The sequence below is a fragment of the Triticum dicoccoides genome, chromosome 6B (genome assembly GCF_002162155.2).
Source record: "Triticum dicoccoides isolate Atlit2015 ecotype Zavitan chromosome 6B, WEW_v2.0, whole genome shotgun sequence".
Classification (NCBI taxonomy): domain Eukaryota; kingdom Viridiplantae; phylum Streptophyta; class Magnoliopsida; order Poales; family Poaceae; genus Triticum; species Triticum dicoccoides.
This window is the reverse complement of record NC_041391.1, coordinates 579,035,994-579,046,416: the sequence shown is the minus strand read 5'-3', so window position 1 is coordinate 579,046,416 and position 10,423 is coordinate 579,035,994. Positions and strand designations below refer to the sequence as shown.

The window sequence follows — 10,423 nt, the reverse complement described above, 5'->3', positions numbered from 1 at the left end:
TTCTTTCTTCTTGATAATTTTGTCTAAACACATGGTATTTAATTGTCGTGTCACATTTTAAAGGGTGATGTTGATGTGTTGTGCGGTGGCCCGCCCTGTCAAGGATTGAGCCATCAACATCACGCTTTAAAATGTGACATGACAATTAAATACCATTAGTGAATCTGGTGTTTAGCCAAAATTATTAAGAAGAAAGAAGATATCAAGCACTCACCGGCAATGGTAAGATTTTTCGCCTACGGTCTTCTTGAACAAATTCTTTAATTTTAAGTGGGAAAGCGCTGAACATTGAAGGGCCCATTGCACTTGAAATACATTTTTCAAAAAATAACTCCAAATTAGATACTAACCAGAGTTTCTCCATGGGCTACCAGGCATCCTCGGCCCGATGGTCATTAGTTGCACCCGTTAAAAAATTATATTAGGATGGCATGTACGGAAATGTACCAACACTACAAATGAACAAGATGAAAATGCAGAGTACCTTGAAGTATATGCAATTTTTTCTATCAGCGCCACCATCGTAGATCACGCTAAGTTTCTCTACGACAAGCTTGCTTTTTCCAGGTTCATGGTCTTCCCCTTCATCCTCGAACAAACAAGTTGAGGCATTGCCACTATTTTTATGGACATACTTGTCACATAGGACAGACCATTCCATTAGCAACGAAAGAAAATCCTTCACTTTTTCATTACAAACCTACGTCCAAAAACAAAAAATAAATTATATTCATTAAACAAGAGAGAGCACTTATACGAGATAACAAAGTTGAAGATGTACTGAAACATATCTCTATGCTTGGATGGTTATACTTAAAGCTCTTGCATGCATTGGTACTAAGATCTACAACCCATCGCTACAAATATCAACAAAAAAGTTGTCTTGCTTTGGTTCCTTTAATTCTTCATCCAATTGTAGCTTGCTTCTTTCGGAAATCTATGTAGTCCTCAAGAGCCAAAGCGACCTGGCTGTGCTTCCTCTTTTTCATCGGCTCCACTCCCTTTTGTTCAGAGTTGGCTGATGTCGCATGCTCAGCTTCATCTCTTCTTGATGCCCTTGGTCTTGCAGATTAGAAGACGACATCCCAGCTTCAAGATTGGTAGAGGAGAAAGGTTTTACATCATTCATAGAGGAATCCATAGGAGAAATTGCATCACTTGTTAGATGCACTTGCGGAATTGATATAAAGTTGAGATCGCCTGAAGCAACACTTCCTTCTCCAAAAATGTAAAATATCAACATCCTTTAAAACTCCAAGCTCTCTAGAAATAGAGCTATGTGGTGCATCATGGTGTGAGGGACGAGTGGGACCCTGCAGCCAGAGGGATGGTCTGTTTATGCACTGTGTTCGGTCCCACCCGCATGTGCTCGTGGTGGCCATATGGGCTTTTTGGGTCGGCCCGTCTGCTAGAGCGGGGACCGATGTTCCAGCCAGTTTCAAGGGAGTGTGTGGTTGCGGCTCCTGCCAGCGGCTGTTTGACACCGTCTTATTTCACTTCGGTTGCGGAGGGGGTTTCGGCGGGAGGCTTGTCTTTCTTCATCTTCCCTTCCTCTCGGGATGCCCCGAGCTCTCCCATTTTTTTTCCAAATCTATAGAGGGGCTGAAGGCGACGGCGTCTGCGTGCGGCAGCACAGGGAGTCGGCGCCGGCGACGAGGTGAAGGGGGGACGGAGAAGGGATTCGGCCCTGGCTGGGTGAACAGTGGACAGCGTAGTAACCGGGAGCCGGGGAGTGGCGCCGTGGACGAGCACGGGGAAGGACGGCATGGTGAGGAGGCCCGTGCTTGCTGTACTACTGGAACTCATGCACGCACATAGAGGCAGTCGTCCCTTGTGCTGTTGTTGGCCTTTGTGCTGCCGCCGGATCGCTGAAGACAAGGGTTGAAAGTGTGCTGGGAGGTTGCCAACCTGTTGTTGTTGCTGCCGTGTATTGCGTGCCTCCTGAAGACTGAGGAAAGATGATGCTATTGATTGATATGTGCTGTTGTTATGTGCTCAAATATTGAAACAGTTTTGGAGCAATTTTATTCACAGAGGAGACATTGAGCCAAATTTGTTTGCTCTATTGTGTGTGGTCACTGCTTTGCGTTGTGTGCTCCTGACCAAGTGAGATATTGAGAGTCATTGATTGCTTTTATTGTTGTTAGCCGATGTAGTGATAGAAAATCAACATTTTTTTCTTGAAAAATCAATAGTTTTTTTTCGATCTTTTTCAAAGCGATGTCGGATTGAATGATTTTAATTGGAATGAACAAAGTCAACCTACCACTCCTATGGGAGGAAACTCGAAGAGGCAAAGAAATTTCAGCAAGCTTGAAGATGGGACTTCGATGGATGAATAGAGATAACTCACCATCCAGTAATAGGAGTCGACTATTCTCATGCTTGTTATTAGGAAAGAGTACATAATTTCTTCCATGCCAATTAGAAAGAAGATTAGAATCGACCTCAGAGTTCTCTTTAATAGTTGAGTTAATATTTGAGAACAAGTGAATAGGTTTTGTACAAGGAAGACGTCACAGTGAAAAGCGGTGCAGCAAAGCGCGCGTACACTTCTAGTATTAGTTATGTCCAAGGGAGTCTCAACAATAAAAACAAGTAATAAATAGGGGCGTCTTCAATGGGAATGCAACCTATGTACTATGTGCTACCGTAACTTGCTTACAACCATGTGTGTTCGAAGCAAAGTAGATTACTGGGGTCCTACTTAAGTTAATTGAAATAATTAACACTGGTTGTTTGCAAGATAACCTAGATTGAAACTAAGTAAACTACCTGTCTTTAATTTACTATCTCCTATTCTAGAAAGAAAGAAAAATAACACCTCAAACTGGACCCTAAGTCCCTTCAAAGATGAAGACATCATGCAGGATTTATATCTAACTATTGTACTAGCCAGTCCTTCACTGGTCATAATTGTGAGGTGAAAGCAAAGGATGCATATACTATTTTTGCTAAACAATATCAGAACACATAATAAATGCAAGAAGCGCATGAACATAAGCAAGAACACAAGAAGATGAAGTGTATTAGCTACTAGGCTAGGAAACACATGATACAAGAAACATACCTTCATGCAGGATAGCCAATGCCTTGAAGAGCATGAATGGCTTCGAATGGAACTTCTTTACCCTCGGATGATCCTATTGAATGCAGCAACATTGTATGGTTAAGATCAGTAAAACAATGCCTTGAAGAGCAATGGCAGTGAACAAACAATATATCAAGAAAAGAGCTAACCTTAATAAGCTTATCCCATATTACAAGTTCAGCAATGATCATGCAAAGTGTATCATCCCATCTTGTGCCACTCTGTTTCCGAGAATCTCTCACTGCCTGTAATTTCCTTCTAAATCCTTCTCCTTCTCTTGGATCCGTTGCTTGGTAAAATGAGCTAGTGGAAACTTCTGATTGAATGTATTTGTAATGCTAGTCCACCCTTCAGCTAATCACTCATTCTGATTAAATACTTATCAGTTTATGGCACAAAGGATGCATATAGTATTTTTGCTAAACAATTTCAGAACACATAGTACATTCAGGAAGCGCATGAATATGCACTAGCTACCACATATTACAGAACAGATTGCTAAGCAATAATAATACCATCTGAGAACCACTAGGTAAAAGCCTAGGAATAGAGTAAATACAAACATAGTGATATTCTAATAACATCAATGAATATGAAACTTGTGTAAATCAACATCAATGAATTTCACACCAGGTACAACCTATCAAATGCTGGTAGTACAGAGTGCAGAAGAAACTACAGAAGCTACATATGTGCCAAGTAATCATAGGTAGTTCTATATTTTTAATCTGCCATGGAAAAATGTAATATCCAACAAATGACATGTTAATAGCAAGCTAGCTGAAAAACAAACCTATAGGAAGATGATTGAAACCTACACAAAGCTGGCATTCAACACTCAATTGTTCATGTCCTGAACGACATAGTAATTACCACTTTGGCACTTCGCCAGAACACAGGTTAGCAGCGATTACCCATCACTAATTCTTCCAAGTTATGACAATATACGTACTAGTATGAGTGTATGAATAAATAATTATATAATCTTGCTGCTCCCACTTGTCATTTTGATGGCAGAAAGAAAAACACCAATCATCAATTCAGTCTATAGTGGCAAGGAACAACATTTTTTCTTCCATAATAATTTGTTGGGATCTTCCATGAGAACAAATGAAGCACGCAAGGGGCTAGGAGGAGCTGCAAACAAAAGGAAGCAGACCAAAGAGGAGCTTTTTGGATCTGCACAGAGCTCCTCATCTCGTGTCCGCGAATGGCAGGAAAGGTATCACCATGGAGAAAAAAAACACTCGGGTAGAAGAGGAGGAGGGGATACCTTGGTGAAAGAGGAGGATGACCTCCTGGCCATTGTCTTTGCCGGAGGTAAGGGAGCTCGGCGGAGAGAGATCTAGAGGTGACGACCTCGGTCGTTGTCGCCCCCGCCAGAGGGGCGGAGCGTGGAGGTAGAGGGAGATGGGGGGTGCGCCGCTTCCAGTTGCCGGAGGAGGGCCAGGGGATGGTGAAGTGTTGGACGATGAACAGGGCCGGTCCTGAGATTTTGGGGGCCCGGGGCGAAACTAAAACTCGGGGCCCTTGATATATACACTGTAATAATAAGATGAATATATGTATACATGAAATATTTATCAGTAACACTTAAATGCATATAAAATCAGTATGCACGTCAAATGATTTATGTATATAGTACCTTAAGAGTTTCTTCTAGCACACCTCGATGCGAAGTCACTTATGATGGGGTTGATGTCAATGTCATCCACTGATTTCTTCTCCATGCATATAATGAGCCAAACCAGTTAACCTCTCTAGAGTCATTATTGACCTCAATAAACTCTTCAATAATTTCAACTTCGAAAAGCTTCTTTCGGTCGATGCATTCCATCTTCTTAATAAACTAATCATTATCTATCATGTTCCTTTCCATTGCTTCATTTCCTATGATAATGAGCACATGAAAAATGTCTTCATACATCATCTACACGGTATTCCAGTTCTTCCTCTCTCATAGGCCCTTTCTCAACTAAGATATATCTTGCTTTATTATGAAGACTGTCCCAATTTCCTAGATCATTAGTATCGGGAGTATAAACTAGATATTCATCAACAGTAGGATGTTGTGTTTGCGCATGTGATGAATTATGTACATTCTCGGAGCCACTTACATTGTTGTTGTCGATGTTGGTGTCGACATTTTCTTCTTACTGATCTGATTCTGAATCCCCATTAGTTGGTTGATCTTTCTCTTTCTCTATGGCAACCATCACCAACTCATCATCTTGGTTTATCGAAGCAATGGGAGCACTAGTATTACTCTTAAAAAATTTGTGAATATATCTCCGTGCTGTGATTGTACCAATTTATCAACAACTTTCTTTATTTTTCTTTTATCACTAACCGATGGATATGTCCTGTTTTCTTGGCGGCATGATTATCAGTTGTAACACACAATGCTGGAAAAAGAAATGGTTGCGTCAGTTGCTAAATGGTGCCGGCTATGCATCAAGGGACGGTGATACATAATATACATTTGTGATATACCTGATGGTCAACTCTGTGATGACTGATGAGTGTCAGTGCGTATGCCTATAAAGAACCTGGAGGCTAGAGCCGGAGAGCAATTCAGTTGGAGCCACCGGGAATTGTAATCAATAGCTCCGGCGAACTGGATTAGGAAGGAATTACTAGCAGCAGTATGGGCGCAGCAGTACGGCGGCAGCTGCGGCGGTTAGGGCTGGGACAGGTAATCGCTGCAAGATGGAAATCGTGGAATAGGAAGGGATCGTGATCGCTCTTTTTTTAGGTGAAATGGATCGAGCCGGAATCGATCGCTAGGTGGATTCGGGCTATCGGCCTGCTGCTACTCCTTGCGCGCACGCGCCTGCCATCAAGAAAGCCCATCGCCCCGGCCCCTTTGAACTTTTTTCGGACATAGGCCATAGCCTGCCTACGTACCTCGGTGGGGGCCCCTTGATTTTGGGGGCCCGGGGCGGCCGCCCCCCTGCCCCCCCTCAGGGCCGGCCCTGACAATGAAGGGCGGAGCGCTGGACGGCGGAGTTCTCAATCTGGGCGCCTCTGCCTCTCGTTCACGAGACCAAGCAACAAGGGTTTTCTCCCTGACCTCACGAGGTGTGGAAGCCTCACCCGGGGAAAGGGCGGGGCTGCCCCTGTCTCTTGGGCCTCCAAATGCGCTGGTGGATCATCCAGGGAGAATTTAGTCCGTGGTTTCTCGGCCCGGGGAAACGCCACGGATCCCCCTGGGATCCCGTGAAACCAAATGAGGCCTAAGTGAAGTCCAAACATTGTGAAGTCAAATCCAAGTAAACACAAACCCAGATACGGCCTTGCTTTAGGCCAGCACGACTTTTAGCATTCATGCCCATCACAATCTCTAGCTACTGAAGGAAATAAAATTGTTTTAGTCCGCTGGACCTGGTTATATACTCTGAGAAGTAACACCAAAATGTACATAAATCATGAATCGAACCCCAGCACAATGTAACTAGGACCCAATCATATAGTGCACAGTAGCACGAACTAACAGACCCTTAACTTGTAAACCGGGTACTCCAAACCTATGCACAAGCCAATCAGTAGTACCAACAGTTTCTGAGGACTAGCACCATCTAATTACTAGTCAAGCATTATGTTTAAATCCTTGAATAAGAATGTAAACTGAAACAGAAGTAAGCCAAAGCAAACAGTTGCACATGGTCTCATGTTACACATACTTCAAAAGGGACGAAGAAACCATAGCCTAATGAAGGTTCAACGACTTAAGCTCAATTATTCAAATTAGTCAATTCATATCGACAACTCAAAGACCTTGGAAGTGTTCAACAACTCAGCCATATATGACATCAAATGAAATAAACAGAAATTCACCTTGTTGGCTTCCCGTAGATCTTTGGCATAAGCATTGTTTCTGAAGTGCTCATGGACATACTTGAATCAAGGAAAACAAGTTAAGCTCTTGAAAAATGCAAGGACAAGATACAATAGATACTGAAAACAAAATCGGAACACATATAGATGTCCAAGTTATCCAAATTACTAACGCAAGCTTAAATAACACTTGGATCCAGCTTCACAGATCAAGAAGACAACATTTAGACTTGAAAGATTACCCTTTCAGTTTTTCCTATATCTTGGTTCCATGTTTAACAACACTATTTTTTATTCTACTTGTGGAAAAATCGGTAGGACATGCTTTATGTTACATGTTATTTGGTTGTGTAACTTCCCTTGGCTAAAAAAATCAAACACTTGATTAACATTGCTTCCCATAGGAACTATAGACAGAGGTAACAAAAGAGTATGGTTTCTCAACCAGAATACCGGCTCATTATCGTGGCACAAGTTAACAGATAATAACAAGGGTTTTTAAAAGGACGGGTGAAGAAAGACAAATGTACCTGCAATATTTTGTTTATTGCCTTTTCAAGGGCCAACTTAACCTCAGCTGCACCCAGAGCACCATGTTTATAATCAGCAATAAGCATTTCCATGTTTGTAAATATCCTTCGTAAAGAAGCAGTTTATCAGAACACAAAATGGAACTTCATCACGCACTAATTTGGTTAGGTATACTTTATGGGTGTCTTGCTCAGTACCATTGCAAAGATCACTCCGGTTGGAAAATACCATCCACACATCACTGAATGTGCAAGACTAGCATTGCATGATATTTTCCAATGCTTATATCTTTATGATGGCACCAAAATAAATTATCTAACTCGACATAAGGCAGAGATAAAAAGAGTGGTCATGCTTGTAGTTCAATGAGATTTACCTGTGAAGACCATTTCGCTCTTGGACCACTTCAAATTCTCCAAACCAGGGGAGAATAAGATGTTTGATATACTCCAAACACGGGTTGTGTTTAACTGCTTGTGGGGGGCAGAAAGCTCTAACCATTATCTTTAAATTTACATCATCCTGCAACGCACAAAATGTCTATTTATTAGCATACTTACCTTAGGATGGCAATATATAGATAGGACTAAGTACAGATTACACACAAATAAATAAACCAAAAAATCATGTCAAAGCTTCTGTTGAAAATGTTACCCAGCACACATATATACGAACTGAAATCATGAGACCGAGGCCAAAACAGAATAGCTTCTCTTATATTGCCTTTCACTAGTCATACTCCCGGCGACATCATCGCCGTACGCGAAGTGCTGGCGCTCTTCGGCCGCGCCTCCGGCCTGATGGTTAACTACGCCAAGAGCTCGGCCTCGCTGTTGCACTGCAACAAGGACGAGGCGATGACAGCTCTGGCACACTTGGGATGCCCCATCGTCAATCACATACCTTGGGATCCCCCTAACAATAGGCCGACCGACTGCCGCCCAGTTGCAACCTCTAGTTGATGGGATTGCCGGCCGGCTCCCCACTTGGAAGGCCCACCTGATGAACAAAGCTGGGCGGCTTGCACTGGTCAACTCCGTGCTGAGCGCCGTCCCCGTGCATCAACTACTCGCCTATGCACCGCCGAAGAAGATGCTTCGTCAAATTGAGAAGATCGAGCGCGGCTTCCTGTGGGCTGGCCGCGCCGCCGCCAACGATGGCCACTGCCACGTCAACTGGCACCACGTTTGCCACCCCATATCGCACGGTGGATTGGGAGTTCAGGATCTGGAGCGCGCTGGCCTCGCTCTACGACTAAGATGGCTATGGTTCTCGCGCATTGACCAGGAGCGCGCATGGAGTGGCCTGGACTTACAATTCTCTGCCGAGAAGAAAGCGCTATTCTTCACGTCCACCACGACGACCCTCAGAAATGGATCAGCACACACTTCTGGGAAGACCGCTGGATCAATGGGCAGTCCATGTGTGAGATCGCCCCAGCCCTCTACAACTGCATCCTGAAGCGCCGACGCAAAATTCGTACCATCGCTGAAGGACTGCAGGGACATAGCTGGGCCAGGGACATACACGGGACCCTGGGCATCCATGAGATTGGGCAATACCTTCATGTCTGGCTGGCGATCGAGCACATCATGCTCTCGGACACCCCTGACCAGCTAGTTTGGAGATGAACGGCCTCCGGTACTTACACTGCTATCTCCTGTTACCTAGCCACCTTCCAGGGATCCACAACTTCCTTCCGTTCGAAGCTCATCTGGAAGAATTGGGCGCCATCGCGGGTGAAGTTCTTCCATTGGTTGGCAGACCAGGATAGGTGTTGGACGGCTGATCGCTTGGCTAGGCGTGGTCTCCAGCACCAACCTCGATGCCCACTATGCGACCAAGCCCCAGAGACGATGCGCCACCTCCTCCTGGAATGCCCCTTCTCCAGGCAGACTTGGCATGAAATCCTCTCCTGGATACGGATGACCACCGCAGGACCAAGCCACGAAGATTCGCTCATGGACTGGTGGCTGCACGCCAGGCAAAACACGCCGACAACGATGCGCAAAGGCCTAGCCTCCATTGCCCTCCTGTCGCTGTGGATGATCTGTAAGCAACACAACGAGTGCATCTCCGACGGCGCCCAGCCCTTGGTTCACGTCCTGGACTCCTGGTCTCCAGGATCAAGGATGAAGCCCAGCAGTGGGCACGAGCTGGTGCCCGCGGCCTTCGTGTCGTCCTGCCGTCCACCTGGGATGTGCACTAGTTTGACTGATCCTCATTTGTACTTGACCTCCTAGGAGGATTGTATCCAAACTCTACCTTTTCAAAAAAATGAAACGCAAAGGTCCTTTGCGTTTTCTCGAAAAATACTCCCAAATCAGTGATAACCCATGTCAGAAACCATGTCTGTAGTGCCAATTTTCCACTATCCGCTTTCATCTTCACCCCTCCTTTCACAATAGTCCTTTCTTTGCTTTAGATGAGTTTATTCAAAGATCACACTGGTAACTTGATAATAATCAAGAAGTTGTGACTGAACTTTTTGACTACGTCCTTCAAAACTAGTGCATAGTTTGAGTTAATAATGAGCCCACAAGAGGACAACAAGAATTAACACAAGCCAAACATACCTCAGTATCTTCCATAGAGATAGCACGTGCACGATCTAACTTCTCCGCAATTTCAGGGTATTCTAGTAAATCAGGAAGCATATCTGTAATCCAAGTTAAGGATAGATAGGTGCCTTAAGACATATGTAAGATGGTCATGACATATGTAAGACAACCAAGGTATATACTAGTGAATACAAATGTAAGGTACATACATAAAAAAAATCAAAATTAACTTGTAAAGATTGTTGAACAGAAAAAGACAAAACTAGTACTTTTGTTTCAATGTGACAACACCCTTATTTTGTCTTCTTTGTAAGCACAATGTACAGGTCAATTCTGCACAAAATTTTGCATGTATTCTTACATTGAAATGCACTTGTACCACAATTTTTTTTGAGATTTGTTA

At 43.8% G+C, this 10,423-nt stretch overlaps 1 pseudogene; it reads right to left on the bottom strand.

Moving 5' to 3' along the window:
• Positions 1-658: 658 nt before the first annotated feature.
• LOC119321295 lies at positions 659-8,967 on the bottom strand (annotated as a pseudogene).
• Between the last annotated feature and the right edge of the window lie 1,456 nt (positions 8,968-10,423).